Below are 6,000 nucleotides of genomic sequence, written 5' to 3' on the forward strand. Positions count from 1 at the left end.
CAGATAAGGTCATTTCATTCACTAGGTCTAGGGTTTCACAAAGTGTTTCTTCAAGTTAGAATAATGCCAGAAGGCCAGAGGGAGGTTCAACAAGTTTCATCTCCAGATTTTCACTCAAATGATGTTTCTGAGCAAAGAAAGATGAATTTGGAAAAACTGAGAGAGGTTTTTGTCCAAAATAGGCAAAGGAAGAAAAACCTCCTTCACTTTTTACACAGGTGTCATGGTTTAAGAGAAATGTCAAAAATACCATTGCCTCAGGGAATTGAATGCACCTCTGGAGTGACCTTGGGAAAATCAAGTTTTCTCCTAGCTTGGTTGGCCAAATGACTTGCTTGATGAGTCAAATGATGACTAGACACAAATATCTTTCCAATGCGCTATCATGAGCTCAATTTGGAGTTGAGGAAGACCTTCAAATGTTGACTGCAACATCACTCTGCCTTGAGGTAGCCTCATTCAGCACATTTTTTACCAGTCTTGGGATATTTGACTTTTGACAGGGAAAATTAACTCCAAACTAAAACATTGCAGTTGGGTTGGAAATTAGACTCAAATACCTTTCCAACGAGCTATCCTGCACCCAATTTGGACACCGGGAAGGCCTCCAAAATTGGTCTGCAAGAAGGCGCGGTGCACAGGCGCGGCGCACTCAGGGTCCACACTTGTCAAAAAGAAAAGGTGCGGTCAGGTGCATAGGATCCATGACCATTAGGTGTGGGACCGTAGGTAATGTGAAGAAAAAGTGCGGACCTAGACATTTTTGTGCAAAACACAGGGTTTTCTCTGCTAAAAATCGGGAGCTCCAAATGAGGAATGGTTTGCATTTTTGGATTCAACATGGAAAATCATGACTATTGGTGCTCAGACAAGAAATTTGGGTAAGAAATGAGTCTCAAAAAGGTCAAAAACACCCAAAAAATGGCCTCTCTGCCCCTTTTTTGACACACAAGAAGCAGCCTTGGGAGAATGGCGATTTGGAGGGGCAAATGAGCACCAAATTCAAAAATTCTAGTGGTGTTGGAAAGTAGACAAGACAGGCTTTCCAACAAGCCCACTTGGGCACATTTTGAACACCTGCAAGTGCCCCAAAACAGGCCACAAAGTAGCGCGGTGCACAGAGGAAAAATTGCCAAATTTGCTTCCGTTTCGCGAAATTTTGGTTCGCGACTTCTCCAAGTGGGCTCGCTCATCTACACTTCGGTTTTTTGGCACCAAAGGCGGCATTTAAAGTATTTTTTCTCCAGATTGGCTTCTATCCAAGTGGCAAAGGAAGGCAAACGGTCACCCAAGCCAAATGTCATGTTTGTAGCGTTGCACCTGTAGCTGATGGTTGGCTCTTCATCTCCATTTTATAATGATTCGAGTAAATCCCCAATCCTTGGGCATTCTATCTCTTCCTTACACATTCTATATATTGTATGCAAGCTATTTGCAAAGGGTGGGTTGGCTTGTAACTTCTGGGAGACTGTGGGAAAGAAACTCTGCTTCTTCACTGTATATTTTTGACAGAGAATTAATGAAAGACAACGGCTCTGTTTCATGAGATTCTTGTGGTTGTGAGTGTAGTAAATGTGTCTCTTACGTTTTCATATGTATTTCGTTATGTTTCATAATTCAATTCTTGTTCATTTCCAGTGAAATTTTCTGAGTGAGATTAGGTAGAATTCAATTTTATTGCTCTGCCTGTGGGAAAATTTCATGTTCAGTGTTTTTCTTCTGTTGAAAAGGATTCATGTAACTATGCCCTTTTCACTCTCTTCAGCAATCTATTCATTCCGCGTTACTTCAAACTAAATTGCTACATTTTCCGCCTACCTTGCCTCACGAAGTAATCTGTGCCTTTGTATTAAATTCTCTGTTCTTTGCTGACCGTTGGTCCCATACCATCCCAGAAGCTCGGTCATTCATGAAAATGGTTTCTTGTATCCCTATTCACTTACTAGCTTAAGATCAATATTTCACTGTAAGTCATCTCAGACCGTTTTTGCTTATATATTCACTGAGCGTGACTCGGAGAGAGCCCTCTCCTGTTTTGGTAGGGCTAGCTACCAAACTGAGCGTGGTTTGTGGTTACCCTAATTTTTGCCTTCCTTCAGTCTAAGGCAAATTTAGGTGCTAACAGATTCCATATAGGCTGAGTCATCACATGCCAAAGGCACTACCTTATATCACAATTATGTATTCACCGCACCAAGGCATGCTCACAAAGTCAAGTTGCAACACATGCCAAGTAAGTTTTGTCTGTTTAAATCATTTTTTAGTATTGATTTTAAACACATATGCGAGCAAAGATGAAAATACCCTTCGCAATCCTATCAATGTATAATTTAATGAAATGGTCTAGTAAGTTTCCCACATTGGCTAAGATTTCTGAATGTAGTAGATGAATAGGTAGATTCGAGAGCCTTACCCATAATGGAGTGGCCAAAGCCACACAGAAACAAGATTAAGATAAAAAAATAAAAAATAAAATTGAGAGGAGAGATGAGATCAACCCCAAAACCAAGGTCCTTAATAAAAAACCCTTTTATAGTTCTCAAGGTTTTTGAAGAACACCACAAAAAATCCTTTTGAGCAAAAACGTAGATTCGTATTGTTATCAAATCTAAGGATAGCTAGATTAGGTGATTTCTTTTACTTTTGTAATTTCTTGTGATTTTATTTTACTTAACTTGATGTTTTTGTTATTATATTCTTCTTTCACTTGATTATTAAAAAAAAACTACCAAACTATGAATATCAAAGAAGACATAAAATGTAGGTTGCAAGCCAGGGACAAAACCTCTCCTCTTGAGAGGAAAACCCACAAGAATTCTCCTCTTCCTATAGAATGTTCAGATGAAGAATCCTAAGACCTATGACCATTGAAAAATACCCTTCCAAGACCAAGTCAAACCTCTCTTTTGATCATCTTGCCTTCGACAAAGTAAATACTAGTCAAACTTGCTTCAATAATATAAATTTTGACTTCACTTCAAAATTCAGTCATTACTAGAAATCTATACTTTTCGACCTTTCTGAAATCCTTGTAATTTCACACACATGGATAGTTTAGGGAATAATTATGGTGTTTTTATTCTTCACTTCACTTGGACTTCTTTCCTTAATATCTTGATGTTGTCGGTGCTGGACCCGCCAACATGTGAAGGGGATCTACTCGGTAAGAAGTCCTAATTAGACCTCAGACCGTTTGGTGTAGGAGTCCCAGTAGTGGGTCGTAAGGTAATGCCTTGACTACGATGTCACACAGAGGAAAGTAAGATAACTCTGTCAATAGCAAGGGTGTGACTGATGTAGTGAGTCAAGGAATGAGTATGAGAGGTTCCAACACTTCAAGGGGAGAGGAAGGTGAAGGTGAGTTCGAGGTTGAAAGGGATCAGTCCCAACTTGGATAAGAACACACAAGAAAAAGGACATTCATAGCTTCTGATAGAGCAGTGGACACAGATGTGGCAATCACAACATACAAGGTAAGATAACATGAACAACACTCACGGATCAGTTCGAGATGAGTGTGATGGTTGATATTACAAGGTTCAGAGAAAGGTCTGTCTGATGTCCCATAGAGCAATCGACACGATCAGTGACAACATTAACAACATATGCAACACATTAACAATAATATTCATATAATTGCATACAAATCAGTTCATATACAAGTGCATAAGTTAAGCAACACATATCATTAGGCAACCGGAGTAGTCCAACTAAAATAACAACATATGCACGAAATGTAGAAATTTACAGGGTAAGTTCTGCAGACAAAACACCAAATGACACTACTCACAAACAAATCAGAGATCAATACACCAGTATTGTTGACATGGTTAAAACCCTCAAAGAGGGAAACAATCCACGGCCTAAGCCAACATGGCCACTCCAGGAAATTTATTAATAAAAGAATGAAAATTTACATAAGCTTCTCTCATGGACGGTTACCCTACAAATGACCCTCCATGCTATTTAAATAGAGATCATGGACCAATTGAGTGTTAAGCCATGGATCAAGTGTCGGTAATACCAAGGAGAGAATGAACTGTTGGATCACTACATATCGTGATCGTTGGATTGTAAGTTACAAAAGTACATAGTAAAGAAACACACTTTACCTAACTATACCCTAGACCAAGTTATACTTAACTTGGTCTAGTGTCAGAATATCCTAACATCCACCCTTAAGAACAACTTGGGATAGGATTGAAGGATGTACAAATATGACACAATAGGAGAAGGAAGGAGGCACTAGAGCCTATCCCCCCTTAGTGACAACTTCATGAACTCCAACCACAAATCGAAGTTTAGTAAACTTCACCTCTCTGAGATCCTTTGTAAAGATGTCTGCAACTTGATCATCTGTTGAACAATATTGCACTTCAAGAACATGGTCGTCAATGAGATTTCTGATGAAGTGCATGTGCAATTCAATGTGTTTTCTGCGCTGATGTTGGACTGGATCTTTGCATAGTTGAATGGTGCTTTGATTATCACACCAAAGTGTAGTCAGATGCTGCTGTTGAAAGTCAAACTCTGATAGGATCTGACGAAGCCATAGGGCTTCCTTACTAGCTTCTACGACACCACGATACTCTGCTTTTGTTGAAGAAAGAGAAATGGCACTTTGCTTCTTGCAAGCCCATGTAATTGGTCCTGAACCAAGAGTGAACACATAACTTGCAGTAGACTTCCGATCATCAGGGTCACCAACCCAATTAGAATCAGTGAAACCAACCAATAGAGGGGATGCTTCTGCACTGTAATGAATCCCAAACTGGACTGTACCTCGAACATAACAAAGTATTCTTTTAGCTGCTTTCCAATGAATTTCATGTGGGTTTTGCATAAACCAAGCAGTAAGGCCAACAACAAAGGAAAGGTCAGGATGAGTATGGGTCAGATACAAAAGTTTTCCTACAAGTTGACGGTATAAGGTAGCATCAACTTCAGGGGAAGTACAAGTGACTGAGAGTTTGGCTCCAGACTGAAAGGGAGAAGGGGCTAGCTTACCGTATTCCATGTGAAAATGGCGTAGAATATCACAGGAATAATTGGACTGGGAAAGGGAAATACCTTCCTTGGATTGCAAGACTTGAAGACCAAGAAAATAATGCAAGTGTCCTAAGTCTATAATTTCAAACTTCTTTTTAAGGATGGACTTCACATGTTTGATGAGGTTGGGATCACTACCAGTGAGGATAAGATCATCAACATAAAGAACAAGAATGATAAGAGACTTGCCCACTTTCTTGGTGTAGACAGTATTGTCAGAATGACACCTAGAAAAGGAAGATTCTAAAAGAAAGCTATTCATTTTGGCATACCAAGCCTGAGGAACTTGTTGGAGACCATAAACGGATTTCTTAAGCCGCCATATAAGGCTGGATTCTGTTTGTATAAAGCCAATAGGTTGTTCCATATAGATTTCTTCATGTAAGTCCCCATGTAAGAAGGCAGATTTAACATCCATCTGATGGACTTCCCATTTGAAAGAGGCTGTAAGGGAAAGAACAAGGAGGATAGAGTTCATTTTGACAATAGGGGAGAAGGTTTTAGTATAGTTAATGCATTCAACTTGTGAAAAACCCTTAGCAACAAGACGAGGTTTATGTTTATCAACTTTCCCATCTGGTCCATACTTAGTTCTGTAAACCCATTTGCATCTAACAAGTTTTCACCCCTTTGGTAGAGGAACAAGATCCCATGTATCATTTGCCAATAATGAATGATATTCTTCATTCATAGCTGCGTCCCAATCTGGATGGCTTGAAGCTTCTGCAAAGGTGTTAGGATCATAATTCACTGAAGCTTGAGCCAGTAAAGAAGAGGCTCTATTGAACTGAGAATGTGTACGTCGCTGATCTGTAGGATCACCGACAAGATCACTTGCTGCATCCCAAGTAGCACGGACCCATTTTGGAAGCTGAGGAGCTGAAGGAGGATCTTGAGAAGGTGGGGGAGGATTGTCATCCTTTCTTTCACCATCTGAAGAAGAAATATTTT

This window comes from Pinus tabuliformis, chromosome 4_1 (genome assembly GCF_031772625.1).
Source record: "Pinus tabuliformis cultivar Carrire ecotype Pingquan chromosome 4_1, CPIR1, whole genome shotgun sequence".
Lineage (NCBI taxonomy): Eukaryota > Viridiplantae > Streptophyta > Pinopsida > Pinales > Pinaceae > Pinus > Pinus tabuliformis.